This window comes from Sus scrofa, chromosome X, assembly GCF_000003025.6.
Source record: "Sus scrofa isolate TJ Tabasco breed Duroc chromosome X, Sscrofa11.1, whole genome shotgun sequence".
In the NCBI taxonomy this organism is placed as follows: domain Eukaryota; kingdom Metazoa; phylum Chordata; class Mammalia; order Artiodactyla; family Suidae; genus Sus; species Sus scrofa.
Window position 1 is genome coordinate 45,685,545 of NC_010461.5, and position 21,659 is coordinate 45,707,203.

At 41.8% G+C, this 21,659-nt stretch overlaps 1 long non-coding RNA gene across 1 annotated transcript in view; it reads right to left on the reverse strand.

Moving 5' to 3' along the window:
- Positions 1,852-21,659, reverse strand: part of LOC102166571 — a 70,577-nt gene continuing 50,769 nt past the window's right edge. The window contains exons 4-5 of the long non-coding RNA XR_309215.3: positions 20,390-20,555; positions 1,852-3,701 (exon numbers count right to left, since the gene is read on the reverse strand). This is a non-coding gene — a long non-coding RNA (uncharacterized LOC102166571). The remainder of the gene's footprint in view (positions 3,702-20,389; positions 20,556-21,659) is intronic.

Here is a 21,659-nt window from a genome sequence, read left to right on the forward strand (position 1 = left end):
TTTGCCTTGTCACTGCCGTGGAATATTTCCTGAGGGCTGGCGTTGTTGGTCAATCTTTTTTGAGGCAGTGTGGCTTTTCTGGAGTGTTGATGGGGCTAACAGTGTTTCTTTGAAGCAAAGGAGGACTTCCTGAGGGCAGACAGGACTGGGAGGTCCACACCACGATGGTAGCAGATTTCACTTGGTCATGCAGAGCTTGCTCTGGTGTTTTTAGGCTGTGGGGTTCTTGCAGGGGGTTGGCGGTGTTGGGAAGCTGTTCCTAAGGAGTGCAGCACCCCCTGGGGGCTGGATCAGCTATCTGGGTCACTGAGAACCTAAGAGGCTCTTCCCTAGGGCAGCCCAACTCAGAAGGACAGCCTGAGAATGTAGGCGGATCTTTTCACAGTCTGGCCGAGCTTGTTGCAGCTTTTCTGGGCTGCAGGGGCTCTTCCAGGGGGCTGGTGGTGCCGAGCAGTTATTTCACGGGAGTGGGGCACCCCCTGGGGGCTTGGGCGGGTAGCAGGGCTGTTGGAGACCCAAGAGGCTCCTCCCCAGGGCAGCCCGACTCATAAAGACCGTCTGAGATCTTTTCCCGATTCGTCCAGGCTTGTTGCAGCTTTTCTGGGCTGCAGGGGGTCCTGCCTGGAGCTGGCAGTCCTATGCAGCTGGTCCACTAGGTATCAGCACCCCCTGGGGGCTTGGGCGAGTAGCAGGGCCGTTGGAGACCCAAGAGGCTCCTCCCCGGGGCAGCCCGACTCAGAAAGACCGTCCAAGAATTAGGCCGATCTATTCACAGCCTGGCTAAGCTTGTTCTAGTTTTTCTGGGCTGCAGGCCTTTTCTTGGGGGCTGGTGGTGTTTGGTGTTGCTCTGCGGAAGTGTAGCCCCTCCAAAGGGCAAGCAGGCCTGTGCAGGGAGAGCCCCTGCGGTGGTAGGCTTCAGGCAATTGTTGAGGCCAGCTCTCCTGGATGGCAGGCAGCCCCAGTTCAGTGAGAGCGTAGGGCGTGGCGGGGCTGGGGGAAGGGGATGCACTGGGAAGTACAGCTTTCAGCTAGCTAGCGGGCCTGTAAGCTTGCTGTGGCGTGGGGGGTATTCTATGGGGACCCACCCCTTCTTCTCTCCCCTCCCCAGCACGGGTGCAGACCAGGCTCTTCTCCCAGGTTCCCTCTGATGCGGCTTTCCACTTCCCCGCCCCTAGAGTATTGTTCCCTTCCTCTGCGACAGCTTTGTTTTCTAGTCTCCCAGGCAGTCTCTGCCCCGTCAAATGGTTTCTAGACCTCCCAAGCAGTTTCCGCTCTGCCCCGCCCCCCTAGCCCGGGGAGTAATCTCTGGAGCTGAAGTCTTGGTGCCCAGCCCCCCCCCAGGCGTCCCCCGGCCCCCTCTCAGGGACTAACCTCTGGAGGTGAGGTCTCGGTGCCCAGCCCCCACCCAGGCATCCCCCGGCCCCCTCTCGGGGACTAACCTCTGGAGGTGAGGTCTCAGTGCCCAGCCCCCACCCAGGCGTCCCCCGGCTCCCTCTCGGGGACTAACCTTCAGAGGCGAGGATTCGGTGCCCAGCCCCCACCCAGGCGTCTCAATTTTTGGTGACTGTGCCCGTAGTTCAGATGATCCGTTGGGTTCTTGATCGGCTTTTCCGTACTCCAACTTACTGCTACACTCTTCTCTGCATCTGGAGATTCCTCCGGTTCATTTGATCTTTCCCCCGGTAGGTGACTTTCCAGGGTGCGGGATCCCTTTCTCCTCCGCAGTTCCCTTTCGGGAGCGCCCATCCCGCTCGGATTCACCTTCTCTCACTCTCCTCTTTTCTCCCGTTCTGCCCAATAATGTCACGAACTTCTTGCCGTTATTGGAGTTTAGTTTCCTCTGCCAGAGATTGGTTGCTGTTCTGTGCGAGTCATTTATTCTGTAGATGTGCTTTTTTTGTTGTGTTTGTGGGAGAGGGCGAGCGTGTCCCCCTACTCCTCCGCCATCTTGTCCTCTCTCCCCTGAAGTACTTTAAAAGTAAAAGGTTTGATGAGGGGTCATAGAGTAAAGTACAAAGGATTCCAGTTCCCACTTTCTGCCTCAGTGAACCTCTCCGGGGTGAGTGTGGGTGGACTGAGTAATATGGAAGTTCTTTACTAGGGGAGTGGGGAGAGAAGCACCTACACATTTGGGAAAAGCTGCCAGGGCTCTGGTCTGGACAACTAAGTAGGTAATGATGACCACATCCAATAGCCTCCTCCTTCTGTGTCCAGCAATTTGCACTGTTCTCTCATTGACCATCTCCCTTCCTGCATCACTCAACCAAGACAGCAGCAAAATAAAGCTACCATTCACTGAGCACCTGCTCTGCACTAGGCACTTCATTCATTCCAGAGACTAATGTTTATTGAAGAACATCTATGTGCCAGGCAGTGTTTCAGGAGATGGATACACCAGTGAACTAAGCAATCTAAAATGTCTGACCTTGTTGAGTTTATATTCTAGGGGGAGAGACAGCAAAAAGCAATGAGAATAATACATTAACAAATGATGCAGTGCAGTATATGTCATTAGAAAACTAGTGAAGGAAAGGAAGCCTGGCAGTGCTGATTGGTGGACAAACAGGTTTAAATGGAGTGTTCAGGGTCAGCCTCATTGACAAGGAGACATGTGAGCAGATACTTGAAGACAGTGAGGAATTAGGGCACAGAGATATATAGAGGAACAAAGCTACAGGCATTGGGAACGGCCCTGCACTGCCCTGGAGAGGAGATGCGTGTGCTGTGAATTTCAGAACACTGGGCTGGGCACTGGGGTCGCGAGGCTGAAATCACATTCCACTGGGCTATGGAGAGACAGACAATTCCACAAGCAACTACAACAGACTTGCAAACACCACTTGGTTTATAGGAAATGAAGGGGACTTAATCAGCATTTGCCATTTGGGGGAAGTCAGAGGAGCTTGCCTGATGAAATGCCAGGAATCTCAGAACTGAGGGAGTAGGACAAGTTAACCAGGATGGGGGAAGAGTTTTCTCCACAGGGGCAGCAATGTGGCTACCATTAGGATGTGCATCTCAGGAATTTGATGGAAGGAAGATTAATTGCCTGAAGGCACCAGATGCTGCATTCTGAAATCCAGCTCTGCATTATTACTAGACCACCCTTCCCACAGGATGCTCTCAGGCTGTGACTGAGTGTGGCAAAATTAGGAAGGCAGGACTGTTCCTGGGAAGCTGCTTTATTTCCCTTCCATCTGACCTTGGAACCCTTGTGCCTTTTTTATTCCTTTTTCGGTACTTTGTGTGTGTATGCGTGTGTTCCGTTTTCCCTTTTGTAAGCTTCTTAGCAATACATTTTGTTTTCTTAGTGTTTGATCTTGAACTTATTGCCTATGCTTTTCTTAAAAGTCTATTGCAATAAAAGTATTTTTATTTAGCTGAATTATACTATGAGAATATTAGAGCAATATTCTGTTTCTCTCCACTCAAACTTTGTGGGGTTGTTACTTTCACGTAGGATGTTTATATCCCTACACTTCCTCGAGGGGATTCATAAACAGTCAAATATCTTTCATAAAGTTTAAATAGCAGGAAAAATTCTCACACCTTTGCCCTTGCAGTTAATATTTCAGATGCTCTCCATTCCTTTCCGGAGACCTATATCTTCATTTACTATCATTTTCCTTCTTCCTGAAAGACTTGTTTTAACACTTCTTGTCAGGCAGATCTGGTGATGAATCTTCTTAGATTTTCTGTGTCTGAAAAAGATAATTGGCCATCATTTTTTAAATGCTGCTGAACCAAAATAGGGTTCATTCACACATTCACAGTAAAGACAATCTTCTGACACCAGGTTGTGTCTGGTGAAGAAAAGTACATCATTTATTGCAAGGTGTCCAACATGTGGCAAAGCAAGGAGGATGGGCAGCTCATGCTCAAACCATAAACTCCTGAAATTCTTCCAGGGAAAGAGTCTTAAAGGCAAGGTGAAGGAGAAGGTCCAGTGATTCGTGGTCATGCTCAGTTCTCTGATTGGTGGAAGGTTAGGTAACTGGGTGATGTTTGGCAATCTCAATCTCAATAATCAACCTTCTGGTTCCAACCCGTCTGGGGTCTAGTGCTGGTGGTAGGCACACAGTTAACTTCCTCCTGCACTGAGGGTTTTAGTATCTGCAAAAATCACTCATGGATATGGCTCAGAATATTATCCATAGTCCTTAAATAGGAACTCAAGGTCCTTAACTTTGTTTCATAACCAGATTCTTATTATTTGTCTTGCTTGAATGTTTTCCCTTGTTCCTGGCCTTTCTCACTTCATTGATTAAATTGCTCTTCCCAGGGAAGGCATAGGAGGCTAAGGCTTTTCTACAGACAAAAGGAGAGGGGAGAGCAGGGCAGGGGGTGATGTCTCTGCCCTGGAATACCCCAAAGTGTCCTTCTCAGTTTCACCACGTATAGAATTCTAGGCTGATAGGATTTATTAAAGAGGTTGCTCCACTGTCATCAATTTGGATTATCTCTAAGGAAGAAATGCCTCTCTATAATTAACATAACTTGTTTCTCTGGCTCCTCTAAGATTTACTCTTTTTTTTTTTTTTTTGAGCTGCTCCCGTGGCATGTGGAGGTTCCCAGGCTAGGGGTCTAATCAGAGCTACAGCTGCTGGCCCACGCCCCAGCCACAGCAATGCACAATCCCAGCAGTGTCTGCAACCTACACCACAGCTCACGGCAACACGGGATCCTTGACCCACAGAGCAAGGCCAGGGATCGAACCCACAACCTCATGGTTCCTAGTCAGATTCGTTTCTGCTGCACCATGATGGGAACTCCAGATTTACTCTTTATCACTGGTTTTAAGCAATTTGATTATTATGTGTCTTAGTGCAGTTTTCTTCATGTTCTTTGTGCTTGGGCTTTTCTGGGCTTCTTGCATCTGTGGGATTACAGTTTTCCTCAAATATGGAAACACTGGGGACATTATTTCTTCACATGTTCTATCTGTGCCCACCTCTTGATGCACTTCTCCAGGGATTCCAACTGCACATATATCAGGCTGCTCAAAGTTGTCCCTCAGCTAATGGAGGCTCTGTTGATTTCTGAAAAGTATTTCTTTTCTCCCTGTGTTTAGCTTTGGATCATTTATTTTGCTCTCTTCAAGTTCAGTATTTTTGTTCTGCAATATCTACACTGCCATTAATCCCAACCAGTATATTTTTCATCTTTCACATTGTACTTTTCATCTAGAATTCATTTGTGTCTTCTCTATGTTTTACATGCCTTAAGTATTTGAACATATAGACTACTACTATAAGAACTGTTTCAGTGTCCTTGTCTGCTACATCTAATAATGTGTTTCAATATTTGGTGAGTTTTAACTGATTCATTCATCACCTCATTATGAGTTGAATTTTTCTGCTTATTTCCATGCCTACTAAATTTTGATTTGATACATGGTTTTGAATATTACCTTGTTGAATGACAGATTATATCTTTTTCTTTTTACAGCTGCACCTGAAGCGTATGGGAGTTCCTGTGCCAGTGGTCGAATTGGAGCTGAAACTGTAGGCATATGTCACAGCCTGAGCAACACTGGATCTGAGCCACACCTGTGACCTATACTGCAGCTTATGGCAACCCAGGATCCTTAATCCACTGAGCAAGGCCTGGGATCAAACACACATCCTCACAGACACTATATCGAGTTCTTAACCCAATAAGCCACAATGGGAACCCCTAAATGATGGATATTTTTGCATTGCTAAAAATGTTCTTGTGCTTTTTCTAGTCTATGGTTAAATTACTGGACATATTTTGATCCTTCTGGGTCTTCTTTTTATGACTTCTTTGGTAGGACTGACATTGGTCAGTCAATGGCTAATTATTCTCCATAACCAAGAAAATATCCTTCTGAGTATCCAACCCAATATCCCACGACTCCTGAGGTTTTTCCATCTCGGTCATTGGAGAACTATCCTCCTACATGTGCAAGCACTAGATATCGTCTTCATTAATCCTTTTCATGGTTTCCTCTGGCCTCCAGAAGTTACCTCACATCCAGGTGTTGACAGGGAACCTCTTAAGTTCTGACAGATTTGACATGTAAGTCTTCTTTTTTTTAGGGCCGCACCCACAGCATATGGAGGTTCCCAGGCTAGGAGTCGAATCAGAGCTGTTGCTGCTGGCCTACGCCAGAGCCACAGCAACACCAGATCAAAGCCGTGTCTGCAAACTACACCACATCTCACGGCAATGCCGGATCCTTAACTCACTGAGCAAGGCCAGGGATTGTACCCACAACCTCATAGTTCCTAGTCGAATTTGTTTCCTCTGCGCCACGATGAGAACTCTGACATGTAAGTCTTGATGCATATTACTAGTCTGCCTATCAGCTCATTCCAGCAGTGTGTGAAAGTAAGCATTATCCCTCATCTCCTCTAATATTATTTACTTACTCATTTATTTGCTTGTTTGTTGGTCGTTTCAGTTATTCATGTCCTTATGTTTAATATGATTTGTTAGATGGGATTAGAGCAGTGCTCCCAATAGGGCTAATTACTCCCACAACTGAAAAAATACCCTCCTGAGTCCTAACCAAATGTCCCAAATGAATCCTGAGGTTTTCCAGTCTGGATGATCCAACAGGCACTATGACCACCTGAGTCCAAGTGCTAGGCAGTGTTCTCTCTGCTCTTTTCACATACTTTCCCTGAACTCACACGCATGTGGTGAATAAGGAGGGGGGCTCTTTGATGACCTCTGGGTTTCTCTCACTTTCCACTTTTCTCCTCTCTGGCCCCCAATAGAACTCTAGCTGCCTTGATCTCCTCAAACACTCAGCTCTGACTCTGAACTTCAGGATTCCATCAGCTCCTGCTGAGGTCCCCTCCATGTGCTGCTGCAGACTGAAAGCTCAAGGCAGTAAGCTGGAGCAGTCTTTGTTCACACTTCTTTGTTTCTTCTCTCTCAGGGATCACTGTCCTTCACATGCCTGATATACAGTGATTTGCCAACCATCTTTTATATATATGATTGGTTTTTTGGTTCTTACAAGTAGGATTACCACTAGTTATGCCATTTGAGCTAGAAACAGAAGTTGATAGCCAACATTGTCTTAGTGACTTGCCAGTGACCTTGCAAACTCTACTTAGAAGTGCTGGGCAGTCTAAGATGCTTCTACTTAGCCTTTATTCCTTCTCTCTCCTTCACTGGGGTTCACACCAGAATCAGATTCTGATGGCTCTCCCAGTTTGCCACTTTTTCATATATAGCTATAGTAAAAATCTTTCTTCAGAAATCTTTAGACATATGTCCAATCATTTGAACAGAAGACATTTTTATAATGATTTTTATTTTTTCCATTATAGCTGGTTTGCAGCGTTCTATCAATTTTCTAATGTACAGCAAGGTGACCCAGTCACACATACATGTATACATTCTTTTTCTCACATTCATGCTCCATCATAAGTGCCTAGATATAGTTCCCAGTGCTAGACAGCAGAATCTCATTGCTTATTCATTCCAAAGGCAAAAGTTTTCATCTATTAACCCCAAATTCCCAGTTCATCCCACTCCCTCCCCCTCCCCCTTGGCAACCACAGGTCTGTTCTTCAAGTCCATGAATTTCTTTAATGTGGAAAGCTTCATTTGTGTTGTATATTAGATTCCAGATATGTAATATCATATGGTATTTGTCTTTCTTTTTATGACTTACTTCACTTAGTATGACAGTCCCTAGTTGCATCCATATTGCTGCAAATGGTATTATTTTGTTATTTTTTATGGCTGAGTATATTCCAGTGTATATATACCACATCTTCCTAATGCAATCATCTGTCAATGGACAATGAGGTTGTTTCCATGTCTTAGCTATTGTGAACAGTGCTGCAATGAACATCGGAGTACATGTGTCTTTTTCAAGGAAAGCTTTGTCTGGATATGTGCCCAAGTGTGGGATTGCTGGGTCATATGGTAGTTCTATCTACAGTTTTCTAAAGTACCTTGATACTGTTTTCCATAGTGGTTGTACCAATTTACATTCCCACCAACAGTGTAATAGGGTTCCTTTTTCTCCACACCCTCTCCAGCACTTATTGTTTGTAGACTTTTTGAGGATGGCCATTCTGTCTGGTCTGAGGTACCTCATGGTGGTTCTGATTTGCATTTCTATAATAGCAAGTGATGTCAAGCATTTTTTCATGTGCTTGTTGGCCATCTGTATATATTCTTTGGAGAAATATCTATTGAGGTCTTTTGCCCAAATTTTCAATTGGGTTGTTGTCTTTTTTGCTGTTGAGTTGTATAATATTTTTTTGTATTTTGGAGATTAGGCCCTTGTCACTTGCATCATTTGAAACTATTTACTCCCATTCTGTAGGTTGTCTTTCTGGGTTTTTTACGGTTTCCTTTGTTGCACAAAAGCTTGTCAGTTTGATTAGGTCCCATTGGCTTATTTTTGCTTTTATTTCTCTTGCTTTGGGAGACTGACCTGAGAAAACATTTATAAGGCTGATATCAGAGAATGTTTTGCCTCTGTTCTCTTCTAGCAGTTTGATGGTGTCTTCTCTTACATTTAAGCCTTTAAGCCATTTTGAGTTTATTTTTGTGCATTGTTGAGGGTGTATTCCAGTTTCATTGATTTACATGCAGCTGTCCAGGTTTCCCAGCACCACTTACTGAGAAGACTGTCGTTTTCCCCATTTTATATTCTTGCCTCCTTTGTCGAAGATTTATTAACCATAGGTGTCTGGGTTTATTTCTGGGTTCACTATTCTGTTCCATTGGTCTGTATGTCTGTTTTAGTAAAGTACCACACTGTCTTGAGTACTGTGGCTTTGTAGTATTGCCTGAAGTCTGGGAGAGTTTTGCCTCCTGCCTGGTTTTTTTCCTCAGGATTGCTTCAGCAATTCTGGGTCTTTTGTGGTTCCATATAAATTTTTGGATTGTTTATTCTACCTCTATGAAAAAGGTCATGAGTAATTTGATAGGGATTGTATTGAATCTGTAGATTGCTTTGGGTAATATGGCCATTTTTACAGTATTATTTTTTCCATCCCAGGAGCATGGAATATCTTTTCATTTCTTTGAATCCTCTTTAATTTCCTTGATTAATGTTTTATAGTTCTCAGCATAAAAGTAATTCACCTCCCTGGTCAGGTTTATTCCCAGGTATTTGATTTTTTGGGGGTGCAATTTTAAAAGGTATTGTATTTTTTTTCACAAGGAAAAGCCACTAGCATTTTTATTTATTTTTTTATAATTTTTTTTAATTTTCCCACTGTACAGCAAGGGGGTCAGGTTATCCTTACATGTATACATTACAATTACATTTTTTCCCCACCCTTTCTTCTGTTGCAACATGAGTATCTAGACAAAGTTCTCAATGCTATTCAGCAGGATCTCCTTGTAAATCTATTCTAAGTTGTGTCTGATAACCCCAAGCTCCCAATCCCTCCCACTCCCTTCCACTCCCATCAGGCAGCCACAAGTCTCTTCTCCAAGTCCATGATTTTCTTTTCTGAGGAGATGTTCATTTGTGCTGGATATTAGATTCCAGTTATAAGGGATATCATATGGTATTTGTCTTTGTCTTTCTGGCTCATTTCACTCAGGATGAGAGTCTCTAGTTCCATCCATGTTGCTGCAAATGGCATGATGTCATCCTTTTTTATGGCTGAGTAGTATTCCATTGGTATATATACCACTTCTTCCTAATCCAATCATCTGTTGATGGACATTTGGGTTGTTTCCATGTCCTGGCTATTGTGAATAGTGCTGCAATGAACATGCGGGTGCATGTGTCTCTTTTAAGTAGAGTTTTGTCCGGATAGATGCCCAAGAGTGGGATTGCGGGGTCATGTGGAAGTTCTATGTATAGATTTCTAAGGTATCTCCAAACTGTTCTCCATAGTGGCTGTACCATTTTACATTCCCACCAACAGTGCAGGAGGGGTCCCTTTTCTCCACAGCCCCTCCAGCACTTGTTATTTGTGGACTTATGAATGATGGCCATTCTGACTGATGTGAGCTGGTATCTCATGGTAGTTTTGATTTGCATTTCTCTTATAATCAGCGATGTTGAGCATTTTTTTTTGTCTTTTTGCTAATTCTTGGGCCGCTCCCGTGGCATATGGAGGTTCCCAGGCTAGGGGTCTAATGGGAGCTGTAAGCCACCAGCCTACGCCAGAGCCACAGCAACACAGGATCCGAGCCACGTCTGTGACCTACACCTCAGCTCACGGCAATGCCAGATCATTAACCCACTGAGCAAGGGCAGGGACCGAACCCGCAACCTCATGGTTCCTAGTCGGATTCGTTAACCACTGCGCCATGACGGGAACTCCCTGTTGAGCATTTTTTCATGTGTTTGCTGGCCATCTGTATATCTTCTTTGGAGAAATGTCTATTCAGGTCTTTTGCCCATTTTTCTATTGATTGATTGGCTTTTTTGCTGTTGGGTTGTATAAGTTGTCTATATATTCTAGAGATTAAGCCCTTGTCGGTTGCATCATTTGAAACGATTTTCTCCCATTCTGGAAGTTGTCTTTTTGTTTTCTTTTGGGTTTCCTTTGCTGTGCAAAAGCTTTTCAGTTTGATGAGGTCCCATGGGTTTATTTTTGCTCTAATTTCTATTGCTTTGGGAGACTGACCTGAGAAAATATTCATGATGTTGATGTCAGAGAGTGTTTTGCCTATGTTTTCTTCTAGGAGTTTGATGGTGTCCTGTCGTATATTTAAGTCTTTCAGCCATTTGGAGTTTATTTTTGTGCATGGTGTGAGGGTGTGTTCTAGTTTCATTGCTTTGCATGCAGCTGTCCAGGTTTCCCAGCAATGCTTGCTGAATAGACTTTCTTTTTCCCATTTGATGTTCTTGCCTCCCTTGTCAAAGATTAATTGACCATAGGTGTCAGGGTTTATTTCCGGGTTCTCTCTTCTGTTCCATTGGTCTGTCTGTCTGTTTTGATACCACTACCACACTGTTTTGATGACTGTGGCTTTGTAGTATTTCTTGAAGTCTGGGAGAGTGATGCCTCCTGCTTGGTTTTTGTTTCTCAGGATTGCTTTGGCGATTCTGGGTCTTTTGTGGTTCCATATAAATGTTTGGATTGTTTGTTCTAGTTCTGTGAAAAATGTCCTGGGTAATTTGATAGGGATTGCATTGAATCTGTAGATTGCTTTGGGTAGGATGGCCATTTTCACAATATTGATTTTCCCAATCCAGGAACATGGAATATCTTTCCATTTCTTTACATCTTCTTTGATTTCTTTGATGAAAGTTTTATAGTTCTCGGCATATAGGTCCTTTACCTCTTTGGTCAGGTGTATTCCGAGGTATTTGATTTTGTGAGGTGCAATTTTCAAAGGTATCGTATTTTTGTATTCCTTTTCTAATGTTTCATTGCTGGTATACAGAAATGCAACTGACTTCTGAATGTTAATCTTATATCCTGCTACTTTGCTGAATTTGTTAATCAGTTCAAGGAGTTTTGGGGTTGAGTCCTTAGGGTTTTCTAGGTATAGAATCATGTCATCTGCATACAGTGACAGTTTGATCTCTTCTCTTTCTTTATTTCTTTTGTTTGTCTAATTGCTGTGGCTAGGACTTCCAAAACTATGTTGAAGAGCAGTGGTGAGAGGGGGCATCCCTGTCTTGTTCCAGATTTGAGTGAGAAGGCTTTCAGTTTTTCCCCATTGAGGATTATATTTGCTGTGGGTTTATCATAAACAGCTTTGATTATATTCAGGAATGTTCCCTCTATACCCACTTTGGCGAGGGTCTTGATCATGAATGGATGTTGGACTTTGTCAAATGCTTTTTCTGCGTCTATTGAGATGATCATATGATTTTTGACTAAAAAAGGTATTGTATTTTTTTATTCCTTTTCTAATATTTCATTGTTAATATACAGAAATGTGACTGATTTCTGGATGTCGATCTTATACCCTGCTACTTTGCTGAATTTGTTGACCACTTTGAGTAGTTTTTGGGTTGAGTCCTTAGGCTTTTCTATATATGTTTTCTATATATAGTATCATGTAATCTGCATACAGTGACAATTTTACCTCTTCTCTTCCTATTTGAATACCTTTTATTGCTTTCCTTTGTCTGACTGCTGTGGATAGGATTTCCAATACTATGTTGAATAACAGTGGTGAGAGTGGGCATCCCTGTCTTATTCCAGATTTTAGTAGGAAGGCTTTCAGCTTTTCTCCATTGTGTATTATATTTGCTGTGGGTTTCTTGTAAATGGCTTTTATTATGTTAAGGTATGTTCCCTCTATACCCACTTTGGTGAGAGATTTTTATCATGAATGGCTGTTGGACTTTGTCAAATGGTTTTTCTGCATCTATTGAGATGATCATGTGGTTTTTGACTTTTGTGAATGTGGTGTATGACGTTGATTGATTTGCATATGTTGAACCATCCTTGTGAAGCTGGGAGTAATTGCACTTGTTTGTGTGTATGATCTTTTTTATATGTTGTTGGATTCAGTTGCCTAAAATTTTGTTGAGAATTTTTGCATCTATATTCATCAAAGATATTGGTGTATAGTTTTCTTTTTTTGGTGGTACCTTTGTCTGGTTTTGGAATTAGGTGTCATGGAATGTCTTTGGGAGTGTTCCTTCTTCTTCAACCATTTGAAAAAGTTTGAGGAGGATGGTTATCACTTCCTCTTTGTATGTTTGGTAGAATTCACGTGTGAAGCCATCTGGTCCTGAACTTTTATTTGTAGGGAGTGTTTTTATGACATATTTAATTTCATTTCTAGTGATCGGTCTGTTCAGTTGGTCTATTTCTTCTCGATTCAGTTTCGGCAGGCTGTAAGTCTCTAGAAAGTCAGCAGCGACCTGAGTCACTGCACTGACAAAGCAGATCCTTAACCCACAGTGCCACAAGGGACCTCCATACATTTTAATTTTAAAATGTCTTCTAGAGACTTTCTAGAAAATTTCAGGTTGTTCCTGGGATTCGTGGTTGCTCCCTGGCCCAGGAATTTCCACTAGCCACAGACATGGACAAATTAATTAATTAATTAATTAAACATTTGGATCCTGCAGTGTTTACATTTAAATCTTGATGCATACTCCTAGCTTCCCCCCTGTCTTACTAGGAATATATCCAGGTAACTGTTACCACACATCCTCTCCAACATTATTTATTCACTTACTTACTTATGCTTAGTATTATGTTCTAAGGGATGGCACTAAAAGGGAAGTAAAGCAGGTCTTTATATAACAAACTTGTTCTATGCATAAGAATTCCCCCTTGCTAAAGAAAGGAACCACAACTGAAGCTTTCCTGCACTTCAGACTGTAGGCAGTGAGCATGTCATTGATTAAGTGTGCCCTTGTCCTGGTTCCCAGAGCCAGTTGGTACCATGTTCTCATTTATTGCACCTGCTCCCTTAGGAAAGGCCTCTCAACACAGATGTGGGTGCACTGACTCTGCCTTTGGGGAAAGGCTTATCTGAAGTTGAATTCCAGCACCATCACTTACTGTGTGTGTGATCTTAGGCAAGCTGGTATGGCTCTGGGTGCCTGGGTTTCATGGTTCACACCTGAGGGGTAGGAGGTTGAGAGGCATAGACAAGTTTTGAGCCAAGGTCAGAGCAGGGGAAGGGTGCCAGTACTCTCAAAAATCTCATTTAGTTTCTCAGTACTCAGCAGTGTGCTGGAGCCAGATCACACTGAGTCACACATGCTGATCCATAAACACCCAGGGATTTTCAGTCCAGTTGTTAGATTGTCAGCTGCTTGACATCAGCAATGGCAGGAGTATTTACACCACAGAAATTAGCCAGCAAGTGCCACAGACCAGGGATGCCCTCCTGCACTCCCACCAAAGCCAGTTTATCAGTGCACTGGCATCAGGCTGGGGCTGAGGGAATGGGTGCCATCTCCATGCTCTTCTTTTAGTTTACACGTCCAGGGTACACACTTTTTATCCTTAGGTGAGTTGTGTAAGGGGAGATACAATTATATGTTGGAACAATATGGAGCTATCCCTCAGAGTTTGTTCTGTAACCAACTGTACCGACAGCGGGGTCCCAGCTTCTAAGTTGACATTATAGGAACTGGCTCAGCCTGGGTGGTTTTAAGGGGCATCAAAGGGGATGGATGAGGTTTGTCAGAGTCCCTGAGAGTGTCTCCACGAGTCGGCAGAAGACCCATCCTGTTGCTCTGGTATCACAGATGGGCCTGAGGATAACTTAATTAGGATACAGTCTTGAGATGGCGGAAAACATGACTAAATTGTTTTAACATACGATGAAAAATTATCCAACAAAAAGTCCATGGACAGAGTGGTTCTAAGCATGGCCAATTTAGCATCTCAATGATGCCATAAAATAACAAATTTCTATTTCTGGGCTTTTACCATCATTGGACGGGTTTCTCCTAAGCCTGGGTCCTGTTTTGGTACAAAAACTATGGCCAAATTTTCAGGCACCATATCCAGTCACAACAACTTTCATTGGAATACAAGGGCTTGGCCCTTCTGTGTGTATCCTATTCTGAGCAAAGAAATCCCTCCCCAAGACACTCAGATCTCTGACTGTATTTCTTTCCAGTTAACACATTCTATACCTGATTAAATGTTGGAATATTTGTGGATTTTATAATGAATGCCTATCATGTTCCTATTTAAAATGTCAGATTTCTTAACTGCACACCTCCATTCAGATTTAACCTTTGTTGGGTGAAAAGGAATTTGATGTTTGATTTCATATTTTGATTATTTCCCCATTCTAACATATGATATTTAGCTATGACACTGGATATGTGAAACAGTGCCTCCCAGATTATGGTAGGATCTGGGCTTCAAGGGAGGAAAAGACATGCCCAGCCTCTACGGTCAAGAACGCCCAGTCTGTTGGGAGGCATTGAATAAAACAAGCATTGATAAGTAACAGGGATAAATGCTTTCTGTTAGAAAGAAGGCAATGGTATGGACTTATCTGCACACAGCAGGGAATAACCTAGTTTCAGAGGGACAGAGGAAGCTCCTAGAGAAGGAAGTGTAACTGGAGAGCTGAAGGCAAGTAGCAATGGCCAGATGAAGATGGAGGGATGCATTCCTGATGGAGGATTATGAGACTGTGAAGATCAGAGAGGGCATGGGCCATGTGATGAACAGAAAGAGGTTCCAATTGACTGGAACAGACAATATGGGATGTTGATTCAAGATACCGAATGCCTAAAACATTGTGAGCTTATTGAGTGTTTTTTGTTTTGAATAATCTTTTGTAATGATCCTGATGGGAAGAACATTCATTTCTTGTAACAATACTGAGTGGTTATTTGTGTGGGCACTCATCTGTAACAGTTCCTCAGACATATTCAGGACACCATATTATATTTAGAAGTTGTATCTCTTTGTCTTCTATTTTTTGCCACTTCAGAAGCACATGGAAATTCCCAGGCCAGGGATTGAATTCACACCACAGCAGCAAGCCAAGCCACTGCAGTGACAAGAATGGATTCATTTTTTCTTTTGTCTTTTTTTTTTTTTTTGTCTTTTTGTCATTTCTTGGGCCGCTCTCACAGCATATGGAGGTTCCCAGGCTAGGGATCTAATCAGAGCTGTAGCTGCCGGCCTATGCCAGAGCTACAGCAATGTGGGATCCGAGCCGCATCTGCGACCTACACAACAGTTCACAGCAACGCCGGATCCTTAACCCACTGAGCAAGGCCAGAGATCGAACCTGCAACCTCATGGTTCTTAGTCAGACTTGTTAACCACTGCGCCACGACAGGAATTCCCTTTATTTTATTTTATTTTATTTTATTTTATTTTATTTTATTTTTTTGTCTTTTGTCTTTTTAGGGCCGCACCCACGGCATATGGAGGTTCCCAGGTTCCCAGAGCTACAGCTGCCAGCCTATGCCAGAGCCACAGCAATGCCAGATCCAAGCCGCGTTTGTGACCTACACCACAGCTCACAGCAAGGATGGATTTTTAACACACTGTGCCACCAGGGAACTCCTCCTTGTTTTCTATTCTCAGCCATTGCACCCATGAGTCATGGATCCATTTATTAAAGAATAATATAAGAAACAAAGTCTGGGTCCTGACTGTGCTCATTGTGACTCACCATACAAAACTCTCCAAGACAGAGGATAATAATTAGAAAATTAGTAAATCTTGGCATCCATGTTTTCAGGGGAAGAATCAACCCTGGAAAAAGTGCCTCAAGTAATATGGCTTTCACGTTATGTTTAATGATTAGCATATTTCACCATGTATGTATCATTTCAACTTGAAATATAGGGATATTTTTTCTCATTTAAAAATATAACTGTTTTGTGACTCTCCATGTTTTTTCTTCTATCTCTACGCTTTTTTTTGTTTGTTTGTTTTTTGCAGTTTTGCAACATTTGGCTTCAGTTGCTATAGTTCTTTTTGCACAAATTTCAAGACTTTTGAGACCCTCAAATTTCAAAATTCCTATCCAGCCCTGAGATTCAAGAGTAGATTCAAGCTATGGATCCATCACGGCGAATTACCGCTACTTTGAAATCTGAGTCCTCACTGGTTCCACCTAAAGAAACATCCCAAGAAGTTACATCCACCTCCCAGCCATCCTTCTCTCAAGTGCAAAGCTGCAATCTCACTAACTTCAACCGCAGTCCTAATAGCAAGTACCTCAGCTCTCTACCACAAGAACTCCGCCAGGAGCAGTACAGAGATGAGATGGCTGAACAAGAGAAGCAATGGGAAAAGCCAGAATCCCCTCAGAGGAAAAAGACACTCGTGGAGAACAAGAGACAGAAAACCCTCAATTATAAGTCACCTTTTCGAGCTGGAAGGGAAGGAAAAATCTCTTCCTTATATAATAAAGATTGGAATAAATGTAAATGTCATTACTGCCAGATCCAAAAAGAGACTGTTTCTGGGAATCCTGAAGGGCAGAATTCATCCTCTTGGAAAACGCTAGTACAGGACCTCAGTCAATTGAACCTCAGCCCTGATACCACACAGGCCCGCTGTGTGCCAGAAGAAGAGCTACCACGTGAGTAGGAAAAAGAGAAGAGCCATCAAAAGAGGAAGGAGGAAAAGCAAAAGAATTCCTCAGAGGCTCCAAAAATAGCAATTGAAATAAACCTGAGCATGTCATCCTCATGTGAGGAGGTTAGACTTGATTCAGATGTGTGAATATTTGTTTTTCGCCAGTTCCTTCGTTGGAACTTTTGGGGAATCACACAATTAAGAATGGTCAATAGGAGCAGCAAGAGCCAGTGTGTTAATGAAAAAAAATCTTATTAGCAAGCAACAGTTGTTCTTCTAGTGATTTTAGGGTCATTCTAGGAAATGCTAGGAGGAGTTAATCTGTGGCAAGAAAGATTGGTATACAATGGTATTAACTGCCCATTATTTGGTTTTCAGCTTCAACCTGTCTTTTTCCCACTTTGGATTTCTAGGTCCCTTATCCCATTGCCAATAAGGTATAAAGGAGCCATGCAGTATGAATTTCTTGCTGGTTGCAAAGTGCTTTTTATTACTATTTTATGGGTTGCTCACAGGAAAAGGCACTATGTCTGATGAAATGCCAGTATGTTTTGCAATTCTGAAGTTAACCATAATATGAGACCAACTTTTAAGGTTTTGAATGTGTTGCAAATGGATGTGTGAATATAATTGTGGGCTTCACATTGAAGTGTTTGGGTATGCTTTACCTATACCCATAGGCAAGTTTAAGAATATATTTTATGCTCCTTTACAATTAAGTACTAATCTTGCTCCTGAAAAAATTTATAATTCGTTGTCTCAATTGTCTGCACTGTATGTATAAAAAAAACTATCATTCAAAAAAATGATTTTATACATTCGATATTTGCTGGTGGTTTGAGTATATAAATTGAGGTACAGTTCTGGAGAAATATAATGGTTTGATTGCTTCTTATGACTCTGGCACTATTCTAAATATTTATAGGTACATGTCCATTTAGATATGCAACTAATCAGGAATTGATTAAAATCAAATCAGATTTTACTGGTGTGGATATTGACGTGCCTCTGCTAAAATTTATATGTAAATGCAAAGCATAGCAAACCCAATCTTGAAGAACAAAGTTGTTATATTACACTATCATTTACCAAGCATTGCTACAAGTCTGTAGTAACTCAGTTTTGTGTCTGCATAAGAATAGACACATAGAACAGTGCAACAAAATAGAAAGTCTAGAAATACTTCTAAACACTGTGTATTTTTTTTACATGCCACTGTAGTTCAGTGGGGAAAGACTGTTCTTTTCAATTTGGAAAGAAACAAACCTTGACTATTATCTTACAACACACAAAATATTAATTTGAAATGGGTCACCAAACTAATGGGAAGAACAATTCGATAACATCACTAGAAAAAAAAAAAACAGGATCATATATCTTCATGATTTGGGACCTGCAAAGATCTTTTAACAGGTTACAAAATGCACGACCTTTGAAATTAAATTTTGATGAATTGTAATTACTTGAAATTAACAATTTTATTCCTCAAAAGGAACCTTTGAAAGGAAACCATGCATTACTCATGTAAAGGATATACAGAGAATTCCTATATATATTTTAGAAAAATATAGGTGAATTTTCTCTTTATGAAGGCACAAAGATATATAGAATAAATGAACTCACAAATACATCAATATTGCTTGATGGGATGGCTGAAACCTTCATTTTTGAATGGTCTGGGATATTAGTAGTTCTGCCTGAATTGGATTCTTATAATTTTCCATTGTCTTTAATCACAAGGCATGGTAATATAATACTAAGGAATTTCCTGTATTCAAAACATATTCTTCCTTAAAAGAAAGACCAATACCATATGATATCACACATCCAGAATCTAATATACAGCACAAATGAACCTTTCCACAGAAAAGAAACTCATGGACTTGGAGAATAGACTTATGGTTGCCTAAGGGGAGGGAGAGGGATGGACTGGGTATCTGGGGTTAATAGATGCAAACTATTGCCTTTGGAATAGATAGGCAATGAGATCCTGCTGTATAGCACTGGGAACTATATCTAGTCACCTATGATGGAGCATGATGGAGGATAATGTGAGAAAAAGAATGTATATATGTATGTATGACTGGGTCTCTTTGCTGTACTGTAGAAAATTGACAAAACACTATAAACCAGCTATAATGGAAAAAAAATAATTTTTAAAAAAACCATACTCTTCCTTACCTCCACTGTGGAGAAATAGTCCAATATCCCCCTGGTAGTCAGGATCAGTCACCTCAGCCAGCACAGTAACTCCCTTCTTTGCCTATTGCTTCGGAGCCACAATAAGACCAGAGTGGTGGGGCAGCAGTCTTTACTTTCCTTTTAATGAAATTGCCATTGCACCTCCTAGTGGAATCATTCCTCCCCTTGGAACTGAGGCCTCTAGGGCATCAGAGCATAAGGTCACAAGGATAGGAAATAAAAATTTTGTCAGCAGATCACTAGAGGTAAAAAGGGGTAGTGCCACTCCCATTTCTACCCCTTGGTAGGATTCTGGACCCATGAATCTTGACCATGGCTATGGCTAAATGCTCAGTGGGTTAAGGATCCAGCGTTGCCATGCACTGTGGGGTAGGTTGCAGACACGACTCAGATCTGTTGTTGCTGTGGTTGTGCATAGGCTGGCAGCTGCAACTCTGATTTGACCCTGTGCCTGGGAACTTCCATATGCCATGGGTGTGGCCCTAAAAAGACAAAAAAAAGAAGAAATAGATCCATTAGCATTTTTAAATGTAATCATATTAGACAGCCAATTCCAATAACACAAGTACAAATTCAGAAAACTCTTCCTTAAAAATGTGGTTCTTCTACGGAGTTCCCGTCGTGGCGCAGTGGTTAACGAATCCGACTAGGAACCATGAGGTTGCGGGTTCAGTCCCTGCCCTTGCTCAGTGGGTTGACGATCCAGCGTTTCCGTGAGCTGTGGTGTAAGTTGCAGACGCGGCTCTGATCCCCCATTGCTGTGGCTCTGGCGTAGGCCAGGGGCTACAGCTCCGATTTGACCCCTAGCCTGGGAACCTCCATATGCCTCGGGAGCAGCCCAAAGAAATAGCAAAAAGACCAAATAAATAAATAAATAAATAAATAATTGAATTTTTACAAAAATGTGGTTCTTCTAGAACCACTTTCAGAGTTCCCAGGTGGCACAGTAAGTTAAGGATCCATCATTGTCACTGCTGTGACTTGGGTCACTGCTGTGATGCAGATTCAATCCCTCACCCGGATGCCATGGGTCCAGCCAAAAATAAAAATAATAAAATATAATCACTCTCAGTACCCAAATATGCATTATCCAGAGTTCTCCACAGAAACAGAAACAATAGCATGGATGGACAAATAGAAAGATTGATAGATAGATAGATAGATAGATAGATAGATAGATAGATAGATAGACAGACAGACAGACAGACAGACAGACAGATAGATAGTTATGGAATCACCTCATGTGATCATGGAGGCTGAGAAGTTCCATGATTTACTCTCTGCAAGCTGGAGAACAGGAAAGTCAGTGGTGTAATTCAGTCCAAGTCTGAAGTACTGAGATTCATGGGTCTGATGGTAAGTCCCACTCTGTGTCCAAAAGCATGAGACCAGGAGCACTGACATCTGAGGGCAGAAGAAGATGGATGTCTCAGCTCAAGCAAAGAGAGTAAATTATCCCTTATTCTAATTTTCTGTTCTATTTAGGACCTCAATGGATTGGATAATGCCCTCCAAAGTAGGTGAGTTCAATCTTTTTCACTCAGTCTACTAATTCAGACAGTCTCCTCAGGACACATGTTCACAGACACACACAGAAACTATGTCTTGCAAAGCTATCTGGGCATTCCTTAGCCCAGTCAAGTTGACACATAAAATCAATTATCACACCAGTAAAGCCACAAAAGACTTGAATCTCATTTAAGCAAAATATTTTGGGTTTTTTTTTTTTGTTGTTTTCTTCTTTGTTCTTTTTTAGTGAATTCAATTTCTTTGATCAGTATGAGACTATACATGTTATTTATTTCTTGAATGAGCTTTGCTAGCTAGTGTCAGTCAAGGAATCTTCCCATTTCATCTATTGAACAAGTTTGGAGGGTAATATTTTCTATAATGTTTTCTGCCATACATTTAATATCTGAAGATTCTATATTGATATGACCTCTGGAATTACTGATTTTGGTAATTTGTGTGCCTTTACTTCTCTCTCTCTCTCTCTCTCTCTGTCATATCAGTCTCACTAAATGTATATTAATTTCAAAGAAACAGCTTCTGGGTTCACTGATTTTTTTCTATTGATTTCCTGGTTTCTATCTAATTTGTTTCTATTCTTTTTAAAAATTTTTTTACTATAGTTGATTCCAAAGTTCTGTCAATTTCTGCTACACAGCAGAGACCCAGTTATACATGTATATACATTCTTTTTCCCATATTATCATCCATCATGTTTTATCACAAGTGATTGGATATAGATCCCTGTGCTCTACAGCAGGATCTCACTGCTTATCCATCCTAAATGTAATAGTTCACATCTACTAACCCCAAACTCCCAGTCCCTCCCACTCCCTCCCCTCTAATATTTATTACTTTTCCTTCTTCTTTCTTTGCGTATAATTTGAATTTATTTTTCCAATTTCTTCAATTGTAAGTTTAGGTCATTGATTTTTGAGACTTTGCTTCTTTTCTAATATAAGCATTTAATAGTACAAATTCCCATCCATATGCATTGCT